Genomic DNA, 23,038 nt, shown 5'->3' on the forward strand with positions numbered 1-23,038 from the left:
GACTGTCTCTAGTTTACATTTTTTTAGATCAATCAACTAAAAATACAACTTTTCCATTTCTTTTGTTTTCTTCACACCAACTTTGTTTTGGAAAACATTAAGACGCCCTATTTAACATCATGAAATTGGAAAAAACCTGTCACTCTTTGTCTTAAACTTGGTACTAATTTTTTAACTCTTTTTATTTCGAGCCAGTAGATAAATTCATTTTGTTCAGGGGCGTTCTGGAAGGCGATTGAGTTAAAATCCGTAACGTCACTGATTTCAATGGGTTTACACTATAAAAAATTGAACATGCATCTGTATTTTATAAAAAAATATAGCCAAGTCCAGTCAAATACCTACTTACTCATTTGAAATCTGTAAAAATGAGAGTTGTCAATTAGCAGTTAGTCTAGTTCACATGTACTTTATTTTGTAACATTTTTCAGCCCTGTCCAAAAATTACGACCAAGGTGTCATTCGATTCGTATTTTCGCCTAGAAAGTTTAAAGGAAGGTCCGAAAACGCGCCGATAAAAATTACAAAAGTTATAAACAATTAAGTGAGAAAAAAATGGGGCTTTTGTTTTTCTTAATATCTCGGAAAATTTTCAAAATTTTGGAAATTTGAAAAAAGATTTGAAAAGATCAATGGATTTGCGTAAAAAAAGTCCTGACTCCCGAAACTGTATCTCGATTATTTATAATTTTTACACAGCCCTGAAAATAGAGCCAAAAGCGGGTAGTCTGGCTTCCGCGCGCCTTTCGTCACTCTGACATAAAAACAAAAAAAAATATTTAAACATATTAAATGTGAATATTAAGGAATGAAAAAATTCATGTAATGTTGGGATTCATCAATAAACAATAATCCGAAATCAAAAAATTTTTATCCCAATTTCAACGTTAATTATACATTTGTTAATTAATAACTTTTTCTGAATTAAAAAATTTAATTAATGAAATTTAAATTTTTTACAGCTATCGTTAATAAATTTATTATAAACAAATACATTGTTTATAAGCAATTCGAATTTTTTTTTGCATTATGTTAATTGAAAAAAACCATGATTTTTAGAAAAAAAATGGTTTCATAAAAAAATTTCTTTGTTGCTAAAAAATGCGTTTGTTAATAAACAATCGTTTTTTGCAACTAAATATTAAAATTAAGGAACCATTTTAAATCATATATTCTATTGTTCTTTAAGGTATTGAAAAAACTTTTTTTTATTCTTTTTTCAATTGCTTATTAAAAAAAAATTGTTATAAACAATTTTTTTTAATACTTTGTTCTATAATGAAAGTAACTATGTGTTTTTTTTTTAATTTATTCAATTTTTTATAAAACTTTCAATATTGTGATACCTTGATACACATAGTTACTTTTATTATAGAACAAAGTATTGGAAAAAAAATTGTTTATAACAATTTTTTTTAAATAAACAATTGAAAAAAGAATAAAAAATTTTTTCAAAACCTTAAAGAACAATAGAATTTATGATTTAAAAAAAAACGGTTGCAAAAAACGATTGTTAATTAACAAACGCATTTTTTAGCAACAAAGAAATTTTTTTAAGAAACCATTTTTTTTCTAAAAATCATGATTTTTTTTCCATTAACATAATGCAAAAAAATTTTCGAATTGCTTATAAACAAGGTATTTGTTTATAATAAATTTATTAACAATAGCTGTAAAAAATTAAAATGGTTTTCAGCCATGAGACATTGAAACAAAGAAAAATTTTAAAAAAATAAATTTAGTAATGTATTTTTTATAAAATTATAATTTTCAATTGTTTGGCAACGGTAATCAATTTTTTTGCCTATTCTGTTTTAAAAATCTGTTTTTTCCGTTAATCAGCTGCCGCCCCCATACGAACAACAACTCTCAGAAGTTGAGAAACTTGTGCGAGCTAACGACTAACGAGGTCTTACCTTTTAACGTGTGATTCCTAACACGGTAATTAAGGATAACTTCACCAAAGGAAAAAAATGCCAGGGTTTTAGTTTAATAGGGATTTTTATATCAACTTTCAATTCAGAAAAAGTTATTAATAAACAAATTTATAATTAACTTTAAAATTGGGATAAACATTTTTTGACTGCGGATTATTGTTTATTGATGTATCCCAACATTAACTGAATTTTTTCATTCCTTAATATTTACATTCAATATGTTTACATTTTTTTTGGTTTTATGTAGAGTGACGAAAGGCGCGCGGAAGCCAGACTACCCGCTTTTGGCTCTATTTTCAGGGCTCTGTAAAAATTATAAATAATCGAGATACAGTTTCGGGAGTCGGGACTTTTTTTACGCAAATTCATTGATCTCTTTTCAAATTCCCAAAATTTTGAAAATTTTCCGAGATATTAAGAAAAAACTAAAGCCCCAATTTTTTTTTACTTAATTGTTTATAACTTTCGTAATTTTTATCGGCGCGTTTTCGGACTTTTCCTTAAACTTTCTAGGCAAAAATACAAATCGAATGACACCTTGGTCGTAATTTTTGGACAGGGCTGAAAAATGTCATCAAAAAGAGCTAAATCGAGTACATGTGAACCAGACTAAGTGATTAATAACTTCACTAACGCTGAAATGGGTGACATGCACTCAATTTATGGGTTAGCAATTGGCAATTCTGAAGAAGCACGGAGAATTTACCAGGACTGATATTTCAAAAGTCATTTCACGTGCTGAAACATTTGGAACGCTACATGCTACATTAGGTGAAACTGGGAAGTTTAAATGAAATTGTACTTGGTAGAAGACCAGAAACTGTAACAATAACTCAAATAGAAGCTATACTTAATGGGATAGAAGAAGATTCTGCAAACAGTAGCAGGAATTGCACTGCAGCTTGAAGTCAGTCCAAAAACTGTTTGGAAAGTGCTAAAGAGAAATCCCTATACCATGATGACAAACAGCGGTGGTTGAATCATACGATGACACATCATAATAATTGTTTACCTATTTTATTTAAGGATGAGAAACATTTTTCACAACATGCCATTTTGGGGTTGACGAAAATCTTTACGCTGAACATTAGGGTAGGAATTATTGATAACATTTTTCCCAGCAGGATTACAAAATGTTATAACATTTCTATGAGACCATTTACACATTTTTTACGAACAAGAGTTAACATGTGGTTAATACACGACATGTCTGTAGCTCATATTATTGTTTTAGCTCGTGGCAGTCCTGATACTAATTCTCTAGATTTCTATTTATGAGGTCATGTCTAGCCTCTTGTTTTCAAAACACCTGAAGAATCAAATAATTGACAACTGCGATATAATAAGAAATACTCGAGGTATATTTGATCGATTGCAGTCGTTCATTTTATCACAAGGTGAACATTCTACTTCAAGGTTGGAACTGTTTAGCTGTTATTTATATTTTGTTTTAAGGAATAATTTTAGAACGAATCTATACATGGATAAAACACAATTCAATTCAGTTTATTGTCCCAAGAAACAATAATAATGCTAATAATTAGGGACTCTAACTAACTACAGAGTAAATTGAAATAACAGAAATAGGATATTTCAAAATGAACACATAACATCTCGAAAAAAATAAAGAAACTAAAAAGTTATGTTTTCAGCTGCTTGATCTAAAAAAATCAGTGGCTTGGCTATGGTGCTCACTAAGACGCCATTGGATTCAATAATTTCAATCTCGTTATAGTTAAATGAGCACCTTATAACTTTATATAACTCTACCAAATTTCAACCAAATCGGTTCAAGGATATTCATGATATTTCATGAACTTAGTTTTTCTTTTCAAATTCAAGTTTCATGTATCTCATAAACGAAGCAGCTCGTAACATATATTCATATATTCTTAAAACGAATCACCCTCTGAATTTTGTTCCGTACTTGGGAAACACCCTGGTTAAAGTTGTGCATAATAGAGGAGACTGTCGCGATATTTTGAATTAGAAATTCATTTCTCGTACCTTTATTAGTCACGAAGAGAAATTATATTTTTTAAACATACACTAAGAACTATTGTGATTATTAGATGTACTCTTACATTTTTCCATGTGTGTAGCTTGGTGAACGAAATTAACCTTCATTATGATACTTTGGAAAACATAACTACCTGGTTCTCAAATTATGTCCTTCGATTCTATTGCATATACCTGAAACCTTGTGTAGCAACATTATCTAAAAGATAATAATAACAATGTAAAAATGTGTGGATCGTCAGTGAACTGTCCAACTTTTGTTGAACACAATTATTATAACATGAGTGTTTAAAAAATGGTATATTGGGAACTAATAACTTGATAGATGACAGTGATCTTCTCATCTGCTCGTTATCTCGAACAGAACTGTGGCCCACGGTCACAACTGTCAGGCACTAAATATGGCCTAGGCTCCTAAAGCCGTTGACCATGTTCGTAGATTTATCTGGTTGAGGGGTTTGTTGTGTATACGTGGCCTGTTGCTCATTCTGATTTCAATAAGAGAGCACTTCTCACGTTAACAAACAAAAACCCTGAATCTCTTTTATTATGTGATTATACAGTCGGGTGGTAGCTATATGGAGGTTGATTCGAGTCCGTGCTAAGCCCTATTAGGCTAGCAAGGCGAATCCAGCAAAATTGCAAAAAAATACATCAATTTGTAGCTAATTAGTTGCTAATCAGTTGCCAAAACAACGATTTTGTTGCTCGTGCCGATCCCTAGAAATCGCAAATAACGCTATCGTGATATCAAGGTAGCAAGGTAACTCAATAAATTATATACTTTCTCTATGATCTTTACAGAATATTTAGTTGCTATTTAGTAGCTAAACCTTGGATATAGTGAAAAATTTTCAAATAATTTTTTTTTTATTTTTTATGATCTTGCTATCTTGAAACTGTTTTTTCCTGGAATTAAAGATGTTCTAAATTTGTTGCTTACCAAAAGTAAACTTGAATACACCTTGAGTAATAGCAACAAAATAGTTGAAACCGATCGGCCAATTTTTAATTCTTTTTTTAATTTTTCTCGTTCTTCCTATCTTGAAACTGGTGTTCCTTAAAATAAAAAGTGTTTCAAATTTGTTGCTCACCAGGAGTATACTCAAATACACCTTGAGTATCAGCAACAAAAAAGTTGAAACCGATCGGCCGATTTTTGAATTTTTTTTTCCTCGTTCATGCTATCTTGAAACTGGTTTTCCTTAGAATAAAAAGTGTTTCGAAATTGTTGCTCACCAGGAGTATACTCAAATACACCTTGAGTATCAGGAACAGAATAGTTGAAACCGATCCTCGTTCTTACTATCCAGTTTCACCAGTTTCACTATCCAGTTTAACCAGTTTCAAGATGGCAAGAACAAGGAAAATTAAAAAAAGTTAAAATCGGCCGATCGGTTTCAACTATTTTGTTGCTGATACTCAAGGTGTGTTTGAGTATACTCCTGGTGAGCAACAAATTTGAAACACTTTTTTTTTCTGAGGAAAACAAGTTTCAAAATAGTAAGAACGAGGAAAATTAAAAAAAAATCGACCGATCGGTTTCAACTATTTTGTTGCTGATACTCAAGGTGTGTTTGAGTATAATCCTGGCGAGCAACAATTTTGAAACACTTTTTATTCTAAGGAAAACCGGTTTCAAGATAGCAAGAACGAGGAAAAAGAAAAAAATCAAAAATCTGCCGATCGGTTTCAACTATTTTGTTGCTGATACTCAAGGTGTATTTGAGTACCTTCCTGACGAGCAACAAATTTGAAACACTTTTCATTCCAAAGAAAAGCAGTTTCAAGGTAGCAAGAACGAGGAAAAAGAAAAAAAAATAAAATCGGCCGATCGGTTTCAACTATTTTGTTGCTGATACTCAAGGTGTATTTGAGTATACTCCCGGTGAGCAACAGATTTGAAACACTTTTTATTCTAAGGAAAACCGGTTTCAAGATAGCAAGAACGAGGAAAAAGAAAAAAATCAAAAATCTGCCGATCGGTTTCAACTATTTTGTTGCTGATACTCAAGGTGTATTTGAGTACCCTCCTGATGAGCAACAAATTAAAAACACTTTTCATTCCAAAGAAAAGCAATTTCAAGGTAGCAAGAATGAGGAAAATGAAAAAAAAATAAAATCGGCCGATCGGTTTCAACTATTTTGTTGCTGATACTCAAGGTGTATTTGAGTATACTCCCGGTGAGCAACAAATTTGAAACACTTTTTATTCTAAGGAAAACCGGTTTCAAGATAGCAAGAACGAGGAAAAAGAAAAAAATCAAAAATCTGCCGATCGGTTTCAACTATTTTGTTGCTGATACTCAAGGTGTATTTGAGTACCCTCCTGATGAGCAACAAATTAAAAACACTTTTCATTCCAAAGAAAAGCAATTTCAAGGTAGCAAGTATGAGGAAAATGAAAAAAAAATAAAATCGGCCGATCGGTTTCAACTATTTTGTTGCTGATACTCAAGGTGTATTTGAGTATACTCCCGGTGAGCAACAAATTTGAAACACTTTTTATTCTAAGGAAAACCGGTTTCAAGATAGCAAGAACGAGGTAAAAGAAAAAAATCAAAAATCTGCCGATCGGTTTCAACTATGTTGTTGCTGATACTCAAGGTGTATTTGAGTACCTTCCTGACGAGCAACAAATTTGAAACACTTTTCATTCCAAAGAAAAGCAGTTTCAAGGTAGCAAGAACGAGGAAAAAGAAAAAAAAAATAAAATCGGCCGATCGATTTCAACTATTTTGTTGCTGATACTCAAGGCATATTTGAGGACCCTCCTTATGAGCAACAAATTTGAAACACTTTTCATTCCAAAGAAAAGCAGTTTTAAGGTAGCAAGAATGAGAAAAATGAAAATAAAATTAAAAATCGATCGATCGGCTTCAACAATTTGGTGCTGATACTCAACGTGTATTCGAGTCCCCTTCTGGTGAGCAACAAATTCATAATACTCCGTATTCCAGAAAATAACGGATTCAAGATAACAAGAACAGAGAGAATTTAAAAAAATAATAAAACTCGGCCGATCAAGGCCAACTATTTTGTTGCTGATTCTCGGAGTGTATTTGAGTACTCTCCTGATGAGCAACAAATTTGAAACGCTTTTTATTCTCAGGAAAACCAGTATCAAGATAGCAAGAACGAGGAAAAAGAAATTTTTTTTTAAATCTGATGATCGGTTTCAATTACTTTGTTGCTGAATCTCAAGGTTTATTTGAGTGAACTCCTAGTGAGCAACAAATTTGAAACTTTTTATATTCTAAGGAAAACCAGTTTCAAGATAGCAAGAACGAGGAACAAAAAAGAAAATTAAAAAATCGGCCGATCGGTTTCAACTATTTTGTTGCTGATACTCAAGGTGTATTTGAGTGTACTTCTGGTGAACAACAAATTTGAAACACTTTTTATTCTAAGGAAAACCAGTTTCAAGATAGCAAAAACGAGGAAAAAGAAAAAAAAATTAAAATCGGCCGATCGGTTTCAACTATTTTGTTGCTGATACTCAAGGTGTATTTGAGTATTCTCCTGGTGAGCAACAAATTTGAAACACTTTTCAAGAAAGCAAGAGCGTGGAAAATAAAAAGCAACAAATTTAGAACATCTTTAATTCCAGGCAAAAAAAATCAAGATAGCAAGTTCATAAAAAATGTAAAAAAAAATATTTGAAAATTTTTCGCTATATCCAGGGTTTAGCAACTGAATAGCAACTAAATATTCTGTAAAGATCAAAGAGAAAGTATATAATTTATTGAGTAACCTTGCTACCTTGATATCACGATAGCATTATTTGCGATTTCTAAGGATCGGCACGAGCAACAAAATCGTTGTTTTGGCAACTAATTAGCAACTAATTAGCTACAAATTGATGTATTTTTTTGCAATTTTGCTTTTGCCAATTAAAAATTTTTTTCAACTTGGAGGTTCACATGAAAATCTTAAACAATTTTTCAAATGGGAGTCTGGAATTTTTTTGAGCGAGTTTTTAAAAACTCAACGAAATAATCTCGCTGGAGAAATTAATGAATAATAAGTTGATGGATATGAAATATAAATGAAGTATTGAAAACAACTTTTAATTAAGTATCCTGATTGCAATGAAAATGCACTCGTTGATTATCAACACCGAGAAAAATTTTTTCATAAAAAAAATTATAATTTTTAGGTACCTACTGCTCTTTCTCATTCACATTTTTTCACAGTTCTTTTTTTCTCAATTCAATAAAAAACGTTAAGAACGAAAACATTATTTCACTTAATTTTTTTTAACAAAAGAAACTGAATAATATTCATTTATGTCTACTAGGGAATAATAATAAAACATTTGTTTTTGACAAATTTTCTATTGAATGAACAAATGTGTTTTTATAACGTATAACGTATATGAAAAATTTGTAATGATAATGTTTTTTTTTTCAAAATGAATCCTTTTCAGGCGATAATTAAGAAAAACGATAATTTTCTAAGAGCAATATTAGTAATAAATTAGACGCCAAGAAACAGTTGATTACCTAATAAACAAAGCATTTGGTTATAATTGGTTGCGAGCAATTTTGTAAGCAATTTGACTGAAAAAAAAATATCTATTCATGTAGTTATATTAACTCAGAAAATGACCCAGTTAATAAAAAAAAATGTGCCATGTTTTCAAAAATCTTCGGAAAATTAATTTTTTATTTTTCCAGCAGAACTCTTCTCTGAAACCCCAAGAAAACAAATATCCATTTTTTCAATTGTCATCTTAGTAGTGGAGATGTACATGAGTGTGTTGTAGTCTTATCAACAAGTTCAAAAACATTAAAAATAGGGATAAAGGTCCTAAACATATAAGCGATAGCTCATTCGATTCGGAATCACCTCTAGAAAAATTTTTTGAAGGATTTTTGTGCAGGTAAAAAATTGCAATTGTTATTAACAACACAAGATACAAAAATGGTATTTAGTTTTTCGTTAATAACTCAAAAAATAGTAATATTTAAGCAATTTTGAAAAAAACTCGTTAAAGAGGAGGAAATTTCCGATAAAAAAGTCCTGACTCCCGAAACTCTATCTCCATTATTTATAATTTTAATTTGACTTGGAAAATAGGCTTCTGCGCGGCTGTTACGGCATGCGCGCGCTGCCGCTAAAGAGAGTTTATCAAAAGAAATACTGTTTTTAAAACATGAAATGTCATTTTAAAAATTTGAAAAAATCTAGTATCTTCTTAACACTTGAATGAATTGAGTCCCGTAGAAAAAAATTTTTATCACCATTTTTCAAAAAGTTATTCAATTGTTAACTAACAAATTTTTTCCCAATCTTCGTTGGCATAAATAATGGGATAAAATATATAAATAATTGGCCTATGGATTTCAAACTTCGTGGGGCCCTTTTGATATACCTACTTCATACGATCCTGCGATGAAAGTTCATAAAAATTCATTAATTTGTTGATTATAATTTTTTATAACTATTGCAAAATGAAATATCTAAAAATTGTTGATGATTTTTTTTTCAATTGATATTTAGCTATGTCTGTTTTCACATTAAACAATGGCAGTTATTAACATAGGATATGAATTTTTTACGTAATTTGTTTATTAAATTGTTTTAAACAAATAGAGAAATTCAATATTTCTGAAAATTTTTTTTTGCTATTTTGTTGTCTATGTATATTAATATTTTTTGAGTTATTAACGTAAAACTAAATACCATTTTTTTAAATCTTATTGTGTTAATAACAATTGAATTTTTTTACCTGCAACAAAATCATTCAAAAACATTTTTCTAGAGGTGATTCCGAATCGAATGAGCTATCGCTCATATTTTTAGAACCTTTATCTCTATTTTTCATGTTTTTGAACTTATTGATACTATAAACGCGGGTGAATAAATATTGCTCTGCAAATCTGCTGAAGGTGAACGTAAATAAAACAAAATGGATGTTATTAGGGAAACATAGAGATCATAATAATGAAAACCTACTCCTACGATTGAATGACAGTAATATGGAGAAGGTAAACAAATTCGTGTACTTGGGTGTAACTATTGACAGCAACTTGAAATTCAAGGAACATGCTAATCAAGTTATCAAAACAATAGCTTACAAAATCAACTATTTAAGAAGATGTTACCCATATATGAGCCAGTGGTCTCAATTATTAGTCTACAACTTCCTAATCCTTCCACATTTTTTTCTCAATAAAAATGAAATAAACAGACTACAAAAGACGCAGAATCGTGCTATGCGAATAATCTTACGTTCGAGGATAACTCTTCGAGTACCAAACACTAATTTTTATTTTTAAAATCAAAATTGGATATTCACCTAAATATCTACAGAATATAGAAACTTATGTGGCTGAAATACACGGGCATAATACTAGAAACAGAAGCAATATAAAAGTTGAAAAATATTAAAAAAATAGTGCACATAATTGCTTATTTTATAAAGGACTAGGTTGTTTTAATGACCTCCCACAAGAAATAAAAGATGATTGAAGGATTTCTTGATGAAAATATAGTATATTCCTATGGATGATTTTCTTATGTAACTTTTTATTTATACATATGTGTTTTTAATCAGAGTGTTTGTATTTTTTTATGTTGATATTATGTTATTTATAATGTGACAAAGTATTTACTATTGAAAATGAATTAGTTTCTCAACTTTTCATAAGACAATAACCTAAACCAGGTGTACAGCATACAATGCTCGGACTGCAACAAATTTTATATCGGCCAAACCAAAAAAAAATGATCCAACGGTACGACGAACACAAAAAGGCATACATAAACCCAATAATATATAAATCAAACCTCGCAACACACGCCATACAAAACAAACATAATTTCCCCCACCAGAGAACATGGAAAGTCATCTTCATTTCAAGCAGGTTGGAGCCCAGCTCCCTTACCCTTAGGACTGATGCTCGTCAGAAGAACGAGTGGGTCCTCAGTCCTCAGACATCGTTACCGCCCTTCACGGTGAATGGAAGGCAGCTGTAAATCTCTGCGGATGGCTTCATTCCGTATGATCCAAGGAGCATTCACAATCATCCTTATAAGCTTGTTTTACAATATCTCCAAAATGGATATATTTGACGGAGCCGCTCGTCCCCTGAGACCTGAAGCATACATGATGACAGGCTTGAACATCGTTTTGTAGATCGTAATTTTGTTTTTAGGGCTTAATTTAGAACGTCCGTTGATCAGAGGGTAGAGACTAGCTATCCGACCCTCGGTCTTTGCCTTCACGGTTGTGATGTGCGGGTTCCAGATGAGCCTACGGTCTATTAGAAGACCGAGGTACTTTACCCGCGCTTTCCGGTCGATATCTCTTTCAGAGATTCTCACTTTTCTGGCCGGAGAACATAGCAATCTTCCCATAGTTATCGCCTGGGTCTTTTCCGGATTCACTCGGATCTTCCATTCAAGGTACCAGCGCTCGAGATCGTCCAATGCACGTTGCATGTAGACGACACCGAGCTCACGACCCATGGAAGACGAGAGGAGAGCCGTGTCATCGGCGTACAGAGATATCTTCACACGCTCTGACCTTGGAAGGTCACTGGTGTAAAGTGAATACAATGTCGGCGAGAGCACGGCCCCCTGAGGCACTCCAGCGAGGATCTCTCTGTTGTCAGACAGAGAGCCCTCTACTCTAACCTGATACTTTCTGTCTTTTAGGAAAGACCCAATTCACCGGATCAGGGCCTGAGGCAGGTCAAACACAATTAGTTTATGCAGAAGGCCTTCGTGCCATACTCGGTCGAAGGCCTACGAAATGTCTAGCAAAACGACATGAACTTTCAGCCAGCTTAGCCGCCGACGAGAGCAGACTCATCGGGCGATAGTTCTGTGGGAACAGCGGTCTCTGACCCTGTTTTGGGATCACGACAGCGATCGCATGCTTCCATCTTCTGGGGAAGTATCAGAGGGTCAACGAAGTGTTTATTATATTCAGGAGATTCGCAACGCAGTTGTCCGGGAGCCTCTTCAGTAACTTGTTGGTTATCGAGTCGGCCCCCGAAGCTTTCTTGGCCTTTGCGGCCCTGATGTAACCCTTCAGTTCTTCCACAGAAGCTGGACGGATGTTATCATCGGTCTTCCAACAGCATATCGCGGTCGATGTTGTCATCGTCGTCAACGTTAAGTTGAAACTGACGTTCCATCGTGTCAGCAAAGGCTAACGCTTTGTCGGGGGGAGTAGCACACTCCGCTCTCTCCGTGAATGGGTGAGGGAGCAGTCTTCTTCCCCCTGAGCCTGCGGGTGACTCGCCAAAGCTCGTCATCCCCAGGTTCGAAGGATTCCAAGAGCTCCTCCCACCTTTCGTTTCGGTGATCAATGATGGCCTGCCTGACTTGATTGGCCATCCTGCTCGCCGCAATTTTATCTTCTGGGAAAAGGGTTCATTGATAGAGCCTTCTCAAGCGATTTCTCTCTCGAATCAAGGCTTTGATACGAGGGGGAAACTCATTATAGCTCTTCAGCGGACACTCTTCCCTGGAGATGGCCGCTCGAAACACATCATTCACAGAAAGCTCGAAACGTTCAACTGCCGCGTCGAGTTCGTCGGGAGAGCGAAGTGCCTCAGGAGGGGCGCGCATCTCTCCAAGCTGGGTTGTGAAAATATCCCAGTCAGTCGAAGATCTCATGCGATAATTAGGAGATGGAAGATCATCGCCCAATACCATGATTACTGGATTATGATCAGAATCCAGTTCCGAGAGAACGTAAATTTCGCTAGTCAGAGAGACGTTTCTGAGAAGCGCGATGTCTAGTACGTCAGGTCTAGTCTGCCCGCGATAAAATGTACGTTCATCCGGTCCCCGCACGAGATATTCATGCCTGTCGGCATGGGCATAGAACGCTTGGCAGTTTCGATTGGTGGCTCTTCTCCATAGTCTGTACTTGGCGTTAAAGTCACCAGCAGCAATTGTCGGAATGTTGCTTCCCGTCAGCAGTTCATCCAGTGATTCTGGGAGCAATTGATTGTTCGGAGGGTTGTTAACCGAGATTATTCTGTGAAAACCCCTGCTCAGTTGAATTTCGACCCCCACGGCCTCAGTTCCGTGTAAACGGGCGCTGTCAATGCCGTATTGGATACGCTGAAGGGATCGCACGGGGAATTTAACGAACGATTTCCTTTATCTGGTCTAAAGTAGCACATATGTTTGAAGACCCCTGAGTCTGAGATGAGGACTCACGTCGAGAAGGAGCAGGCCTTGCAGAGCTCCTGGCACCCTTTGATGCAGCTCTAGCAAAGCTGACCCCTTCCTGGACACGTTCAGACTCCGCAGGTCTGCCTGGGGAGGATGGTTTTTTTGGCGAATATGCCTCTGGGCTTCTGAACCTTAGGGTATTCAGGGCAGCCTCTGTAGTTGGCAGTATGAGTTCCTTTGTAGTTATTGCACTTCGAGGGGGAGTCAGTCCTTGCTTTTTTGCAGGCTTTGGTGAGATGCCTGCCGGCGCATTTGACGTCGATTGGCACTGCCAAGCAGTTCTTCTGGCAGTGGCCGAAACGTTGGCAACGATAGCACTATCAGAGAACAAAAAACTCATATGTCGATAAGGGAAACCGTATGGACATCTGGGAAAACTTAAACATCCATAAATTTAACAGTCATAAATCACTTATCGAGGAACAAATACAAATCCTTTATATATATAAAAATATATATATATATATATATATATATATATATATATATATATATATATATATATATATATATATATATATCATCTCAGATGGCATTATCAAGACTACCATCCGTGAAAACCTATATAACGTTTTCAAATTACAGTACGTTACAACTTGAAAAAAAAATCTTGATCAACAAAAGAATAATTGAGAGAAAAATTGGGAATACGGTTTTGCTAACTGGTTATTGTTACAACCGATGTAATAAACCATTTTTTCTTAATGTACATATAAGTATTCAAAATATTTTTTGTTGAAGCGTTCGAATTGGGCGTCGTGTGCACGAGCCGAATCATTTGTTTGTCAAACTTGACTAAAAACGTAAATTACTGTGGGAGAAATCGAATGACACTTCAATGTTAATTTTCTCTCAATAAATTTTGCAAAATGGCATTTTTGAACTAGATTATTTGGTCGAAAGTCATTTGCTTTAAGTATTCAGGTCTAATGTCACTTGTTGTGTCCGTACCGACCATTGTTCCCTGGGAATCTAAAAGTCACAATATATGGGTATTGAAGTTTTACAGCCCATTGAGCAAATGAATGATTAATGGCTCTAATAACTGTCGCACATCGTGCCGCAAAGGTTCCAGAAATGTTCTAGTCTATTGTTTTCCGTAAATACTGGACCACAAACGAGCAATTATTCGAATTCATTTGTTTTAATATTCAGCAGATGTGGACGTCTCCAGTTTGTATTCATTGTTTTCATTGCTATGTGTTTTAATGAATTATCGTAGAATGAATGGTGGTATTGTTACACTTACTTTGAATGCGATTCCTGTTTTGTACAACTTCTGGAGGAATTAAAGTTTAAATTGCTACTGAAACGAAGCTGAATGAGATACAGAAATTGAATATCTTCGTAGCTTTTGTTGTCTTACTATATATACTTTAAAATTTCAACGATAGATTTCAGGGATTTCAACAAACTTTTTTGCAAATATATTTTAAACGTTGAATGAAATCACTTCCGGAATACAAATTTGCACACAAATTTTACAATTAATATAAATTTAATTCGACTGAAAAAACTTTCGACTGGTCTGAATTAAAATGGTTCTTCCTAAATGGGGCAAAACTTTTGAATCATATTACAGATATTTTGAAAAATTTAGGTTCAAGATACATGAGCTGTTTTAGTAGTTTCATGATTTTGTATAATCAGAAACGAGAATTATCATTTCCTCTAAATTCATTAGGAACAATAAAAATGATTTGAAAGGGTTATATTTTTAGGAGTGATTAATTTTTTGGGAAAGAAAGTTTTTGGCTTTCTACTACTCCATCTGATACAAAAAAATGGATGAATGAATCTTCCAAAGAAAGGAAGGAATAATCAATTTGAAAATAAATAACTCTATACATGGATGTGTAGATCATGCAAAGAAGTAACTTTCAGACACAAACTGAAAGAAAGTCCTCCTGAAACAGCTACTTTCATATAAACATTGAATTACACGAAAGAAAAAATTCTTTCGAAACAAATACTTCTATATGAACACTGAATTATACAGAAGATACTTTCCTCTATTCAGTTTGATTATCGAACATTCGTGGAGGAATAAGAATCAGATATCATTCACATGAGTTCTACTTTGAATGAATGGTAATAAATTGTACTCACATGGAACACTGTCACCCTAACTGGTATACACGTGGTATACAAAAAATTAATCACTCCTAAAAATATAACCCTTTCAAATCAAATAAGATTCCTCATGGCTGGGATTAAATCAAATAGGTGAATGAATGTCATTACGATGTCATCGATGACATAAGCAGATCAAGCTTATTCCGTGACATTCAAAATCGTAATTCATGAATGAAGTGTGTGTATTTTCTATAATGTTATCCAATTTGGTACTGAAGAGCCTTAGGGCAAGTGTCTTAAGGCGAAACACGTGAATACCAGTTAGGGTGACAGTGTTCCATGTGAGTACAATTTATTACCATTCATTCAAAGTAGAACTCATGTGAATGATATCTGATTCTTATTCCTCCACGAATGTTCGATAATCAAACTGAATAGAGGAAAGTATCTTCTGTATAATTCAGTGTTCATATAGAAGTATTTGTTTCGAAAGAATTTTTTCTTTCGTGTAATTCAATGTTTATATGAAAGTAGCTGTTTCAGGAGGACTTTCTTTCAGTTTGTGTCTGAAAGTTACTTCTTTGCATGATCTACACATCCATGTATAGAGTTATTTATTTTCAAATTGATTATTCCTTCCTTTCTTTGGAAGATTCATTCATCCATTTTTTTGTATCAGATGGAGTAGTAGAAAGCCAAAAACTTTCTTTCCCAAACAATAAAAATCTGTTTAAATCTGTTTAAAATTTATTTTTCCGTTAAGCAGCTGTCGCACCCCTACGAACGACAACCCTCAGAAGTCGAAACTTGTGCGAGCTACGGATTAATGAGGTCTTACCTTTTAACGTGTGATTCCTAACACGGGTTGGACGATAGCAAGTGAAAATGAATCGGGCTTGAACTACCGACCAACACGGCAGTCAATTCGAGTGGTCTGTTTATTCTTGAAGAAGATAAAAAATAAAATCTGGCTACCTGAACTTAATTGATCGCATCAAATCATTTCCTTCAAGCAACCAATACCGTATTATTTGCCACGAGAAAACCAAAATACTTGGTCGCTAATACATACCGCAGAAATAGAGAAACTAGCAATGAAAACCTGCCGAGTCCAACACATCCAGTTATCCCCAGCCGTATAAGTTCACACTCATTGAGTAAGTAGACACATAAAGGTTGTTATAAATGATAATATTGACACATATATAGAAATGTAGGCTTTCCCAGCTGGCGTCAATGTTTTGGTTGGTTTCCGGGTTTTGCAGTGGTCTCCTTTGGTTGCAATATCCAAACGTTTCAACTGCAACTGCGACAGTCATTTTCAGTGGCGTGATCGAAGTACTCTTCTTGACGTATCAACTGAAACTGAAAACTCGGTTGATACGTCGAGAAGAGTACTTCAACCACGCTACTGAAGATGATTGCTGCAGTTGCAGTTGAAACGTTTGGAGATTGTTACTGAAGACAAAGGTAAAAACCTGGCAACCAACCACAACAGTATTGACACATTATTTTCTAATTGTCAGAAAATCTGGTCAGATAAAATCAATTAGTACTGTAAGCCTATTAAATGTAAAATGTAAATCATCACTTTGAGATCATTTCAGGAAGTTTGTAAAGAATATAATCGAAGAACCATATACAATTTACTACAGTACAATTCCATAATAGTAGGAACTAAATTCACGGATATATTATTGCATTAAAACGAAAACATTGTTGTCAAGGTTGTGATTCTCTATATTTTATCATCTTTTTTCTCATCTGTTCAGTATAATTCCCGTACGCCACTGCAAAAGACTAATTGAGGCAAAAACGTTAGTCATTTCCAAGAATTTAGAGCATACTACTTTGGAATTATAGTATACATGTTTGAAAATTGAAATTGAAATGTTGAAAAAAATATTGAAATTATATTAGCCAGAAAAAATCTATACTTCAATGAAAAAGTATCTAATTGAAGCGACTGTCATCAGCATTTGTATTAAGGAAAATGAAATTGAAATGGTAAACTGTGTAAAACAATCAATGAACATATTAATCATTTATCACACCACATCTAGCCAGATCAACCTAAAAATTGAAGTATACGTTGTTGACAGCCATGAAATTAACATATAGCCGTAATTATTCTTTTCAATCACTGGCACTGTTCTATTCGAATTCAACCAATGGAATCATATATTCAAATATATGATACGTTATTCTGAGCTTAAATGAAATCCAACAGAATACACGACGTACTTTGTTGATATATTGTGATTTCAACCACTTAATTCACATAAGGGAAGTAAATTTATATATTTATTCAGGAGTGAATTTACTTATCTGTTTATTTGAAAAAATTTTATCATCAGTGGTTGACTTAAAATGTACCTATAACATGGCTGAATGAACCAACTTACATAAAATATTAATGCAATTATCAATCAGCAAAACAATTGATAGTGACCAAATTTTCTATTACAGTGCTGTACCTTTATATTCGAGCTTCTGTAAGATTCTCGAAATGACTGATAATGAGGTAGGCTGAAAACTTAGGGATTATTAGTAACTGTCATATTGCCTCGATTTTCTGTCTTGTTTCAGTCTAGTATTCTGTGTTTGCGATTCATTTTATATTTTGACTAACATTATTCTAATAATTGAAGCATATCCTGTATTTCATAAATTCAACTGGAATAGAAATGAAATGTATCGCCTGATATTTTTTTGCGAAGTTGAGATTGCATACAAACTCCGTTTTCAGCACTGGCTTTTCAGAATCCAAGTTTTAAAAAACTTTCCATTAATTATTTATAAAAAATATTCAATGGTTTTCATCACACTTTCAGAGAGAACGAGATATGATTCATTTCATCTTGATTTTTGAGGTATCCTATATACACATAATTTATTTTGATTTCAATGGATCATTTCTTCGTTTATTTGAACAATTACCGAAAGTCTAAATGGCAATATGCATAAGTTTATTTACATACGTTTTTACGAAGTCATTGCTCATTCATCTGGCTCTCTCAAAGGCGCCTCAGGTATTTTTATGTTACTGCATTTCCTTTGTTGTTTCCTCCCACAAGACGTTACTAAAAATAGTACTTGAACTAGAGGCCGAAGCTGTAGTAAAATGATTCACAGATATTATTATAGGCAAGATATATTTTTTCTTTTCGTGCTTGCAGACAGTTTGATTAATCATTCACCTTCACAATTCAGAAGTGATGGGTTATTCTTTTGAATTACATTGACTGTTAGAAGTTCGGTGAGCCTCGGAAAGTTGTCGTACGACAAAAAAAATACTATTCGCAATCAGCATTATGTTGAATACAAAATATACAAAGTGGTTCTTAATGGTCTGCTACTATTAAAAAAGGTTATTTTTGAGCCCATTTTAGAACATAATAGGTCCTAAAGCTATCTGTGTTGTAGGTGTCACACCAATAGATGGTTCCACTTATATCTCGCGTGCGTTTACGCAGTTATTTTTATCAAGTACTGTTCTTGGTTTTTCACATATTGTCTTCAATCGCGAATGATTCAAAACGTATTGACTTTCAGAAAAACTTCATGAAAAAACTTCCGGGAACTAAAATCATGGAATTTTCTCGAATGTAAGAAAACCAATAAACTTCCTCCTTATGTACTTCACAAAATAATCTCCCAGTATCGATAAACAAAAATATATTTCGAAGTATGACAAGATAAATTGATCTTCCTCTTGAAGATGATCAATTGGTGATCGAAACACTTGTCGACGTGTTAAAATAACGGTTTGGTGTTGAGAAAAAACTCAAGTGATCTTCTACACAAAAAATGACCAGAAATAATGAAAATATGCAGATTTCGCGCGTTTTGCGTCATATTGGTAACAAGGTGAAATAAATTTAATAACATTTTCATTATTAGCTGGAACTAAACAGCAAGTTACTATAGCTGTGTATATTTCAGTATTTGGAAGATGTTTCGAAGTGTTCAGATAGATATCGCCTGCAAATGGGGAATGAAGAAACTTTTCAAGATACTTGAACGTTCTCAATACACCGCTGCATGCGGGTACAAAAACAGTTGCTTGTTATATATAATTACTTCTCTTCGACAGTGGAAAGAATTACTCTACTCTACGGTAATCAATTATAACGAGAGTATGCTCGTTGACATGATTTGAATAAATTATGGAAATAACTGGAAGAGGTCTTTAATTAGAAAATAGTTTTTGTGTTTTAAATTCAACGTTAAGAAATATAAACGTGTTTACATTTCTCACCAGGAGCCTGCTTCATAAAACTCCAGTATTTAAATATCAGTAGCAACCCCTATAACAGACAAGCGAATTTCATTTCAACATAATAGACTACAAAAGATGACAGAATGTTATTGTATTAATGGTTTGAAGATTATAAAGTTTTTGTTTTCACATAAATTGATTCATTAAAAGGTCCCTACATCTTTCTGGTTAAACTTCCGACCAGATAGTCTGGGGTCAAAACTGCTATTCTTGAGAAAAAATTGAAATTAATGAATTGTTTTGAATCTTGTCAGGACACCTGAACCAAATAGGGTTTACAACAGATACTTGGGCTGCTCTCAGTTTCCAAAATCCTGATTTCTTAAGGATTTTCGAAGAAAAATCAAATTTGACAGGTTTATAACAGTATATGGGAAATAGAAAAAATAAGACCACCTATGTCCTTTTTAGAATTTATATTGGTCATTTGTAGAGTCTTGTATGTACTATATTTGAGTGTTTTGATATTTCAACTGTCATATGATATTACTTTCATCTTTCAATTAGAAAATGCTTTTCATAGTTAAAATTTTCTCAGGAGCAATATTGATATCAGTAGGAAAGGGATTTAACTTGGTAATGATAGTTAAATCAAAGTTTCCAATTCTTCAACCTATAAATAAATAAAAAAAATATTTATTGATTGATACTGTAAAGAGTTTGAAAAAGATTAATATCCCGAACTCCAAACTATTTTGTATAGAATATGTAATTTTATTATTTATATTATAGTGATCATTATTCTCAAGTGAAAGAAAATATTAAGTTTTCTAAGCTTTTCGTGTTTATCTTGAAGGAAAACTATTTAGCAGTATAGTATTTATTCATGGATATCAGGGAATGACCCTTTTTTTAGTAGTATACTGGACCAGAACAAATGTTTTGATTCTACTATTATTTGGAGTGGGTTTTTTTCTCATGCTGATGCTGAAGAGGTACATTTAATTCTTTATAGCTGGATTTTTTTTAAATTTAGGTTTTGTTGAAAAATATAAATTGGAAAAAATTTGCAACTATTTTAAAATGTTCAACTTTGTAATTAGAATTTGCCATTAATTAACAGGTGAATTTGTATCTCGGAGCTCTTCAATTTGCTTCTAATTTTCCAGCCATCTCATTGTCGGACTGTGCACTTTCTGTTAGTCTGTGATATAAAACCTGAAGAAAAATTCAAAACACAATATGGATCCGATAAGCGCTAGGAGTGTATAATATTTTTGTAGCTTGGAATATTTTGGACTGATTATGCACATTTGATGTTCCACACGAGGGTCGACATTGTTTTATCAATAAAATGAATGTGGAATTGGGCGCGGTGGTAGTGCGCCTGACTAACGATCGGAAGGTCGTGGGTTCGATTCCCGCCTCGACCAGATATTTTTCTCGAGAGGATTTATCTGGTTGAAGCTGGGATGATTCTGCAACCGTGTTAGGAATCACACGTTAAAAGGTAAGACCTCGTTAGTCCTCAGCTCGCACAAGTTTCTCAACTTCTGAGAGTTGTCGTTCGTATGGAGGCGATAGTTTTCATCAATAGGCACAGTTTTTTTTCCTCGATATGGTTTTGGCTTCAAATGTATATATCGATGATTCTGAAACTTCTGTTATTTGTGAACACATTTCCATCAGAGTATGAACGGTATCCTATATATTTTGGTGTGAGACCATCATATACATGTATATACAGAAAAAGCACATGTGCTCATTTGTTTTACTGAAGAGAAAACTGAATTAGTCAAGTATGAATTACTAATAACACAGATTCAGATGCAAGGGATTCATCACTAATTAATTTTTTTTTCAGGTGATGAAGTACCTTGTTGAAGCAATATTAGATTGGATCGAATAATGATGATAACATTCCCTTTTCCATAGGAAATTGAAAATACCTCTAGTATACCTAATTCAATTAGGTAAGGTGTGCAGGTATGTGATACATTGAAAAGTGCTTTTCATAGGAAGTATTGGAAACTTCAATGGAAATTCAAAAGGAAAGCCATTTTGAGTGTTTGTTAAAAAAGGTCTATATATTATTAATTTTTATTGTTGTTTTTATTTTATTTTTATCGTTGTTTTAATGAAAACAACTTATCAATAAAGTTTATAAATTATTACTGCGACTTGTTTCATATTCGTGTCACTCATTGTAAAGGAACAACTATAAAAAGTTTTTTTGGGATTTGTGACATCAAATCACATACAAAGAAATGAATACTACAGTTTTCACTTTGTAACTGAATCAATTATATAAGCGTATGTAACAGGTATTCGGAAATGATTACCTCGCTGCTTGAGAAAATACACTATAATTATAAAAAATTGTGATCAAAATTTCATTCTCGACTCGAACACCTTAAATGAGGTGAATATACAGAATTACATTTTCACAAAGTCATTGAAGGGGTGACTTATATCTACCTGTCCAAAATTTTGGGAAAATCGTATTTTATTTTTGAAATGAGCATTCAGGTCAATAATCCGAACCTACACTTCTGAGAAAAAATGTATCCAGAGAAATATTCATAATAATCTCGACTAATGTATTCAGAAAAATCGGTCAGATGTACAAAGAAATCAACCACAATTTTCTTTGCTGTTCGAAAAAACTTACTTTTTACTAGTGGAAATCCAGTGACGATGCCAGTCATCAATCTGAAACAAAAAATATTCTCTAAGTTTCAATAAAATGAAAATACATTTGTACATTCATTATTTTTGTCACTGAATGTTTCGAAAATGCGATTTTATTCTTGAAAAATCGTATCTCGACAAGACTAGAGATTGGGTCATCTTGGTCATGACGGTCATGAAGACAAATAGTCATTTGTTTGAAGGTGATTGACAATGTTTCGTGATGAATTTCACTAGTTCGGACTTCCATTGTCTATTATATAAAATGATTTGAAATCCCTGAAACAAGTAAAAAAGAATAATTAAAAAGAGAATAGTTGAAAATAACAATTATATTAAGCAACAATAAACCTGAAATGAAATGATAGTGAAATAACCTACAAGTAAAAATATAATAATTGAATAAATAAAAATTAAAGGAATGCAAGAAGAAAATAATAAAAAATAAAATAAAAAAGTGTAGAGATTCCAAGTCACGTTAGTTCACGACGTTTCGATTGTTGGTATCTACAATCGTCTTCTGGTGATGACTGTCATCACCAGAAGACGATTGTAGATACCAACAATCGAAACGTCGTGAACTAACGTGACTTGGAATCTCTACACTTTTTTATTTTATTTTTTATTATTTTCTTTTTGCATTCCTTTAATTTTTATTTATTCAATTATTATATTTTTACTTGTAGGTTATTTCACTATCATTTCATTTCAGGTTTATTGTTGCTTAATATGATTGTTATTTTCAACTATTCTCTTTTTAAATATTCTTTTACTTGTTTCAGGGATTTCAAATCATTTTATATAATAGACAATGGAAGTCCCGAACTAGTGAAATACAAATATCATCTCTTGACAAGAGAGGATAAGAGAAATCGGGATAAAAGTAATAAAA

General features: G+C 33.2%; 1 protein-coding gene across 1 annotated transcript in view; it reads right to left on the reverse strand.

The window, feature by feature from the left end:
- Nucleotides 1-22,167, reverse strand: part of Dg (Dystroglycan) — a gene marked incomplete at its 5' end in the record, with an annotated part of 473,071 nt that extends 450,904 nt beyond the window's left edge. The window contains 1 exon segment of the mRNA XM_074178137.1: nt 22,127-22,167.
- Between the last annotated feature and the right edge of the window lie 871 nt (nt 22,168-23,038).

The sequence above is a fragment of the Leptinotarsa decemlineata genome, unplaced genomic scaffold (genome assembly GCF_025532065.1).
Source record: "Leptinotarsa decemlineata unplaced genomic scaffold, Ldec_3_MD MMD2_tig00003348_RagTag_RagTag, whole genome shotgun sequence".
NCBI lineage: Eukaryota > Metazoa > Arthropoda > Insecta > Coleoptera > Chrysomelidae > Leptinotarsa > Leptinotarsa decemlineata.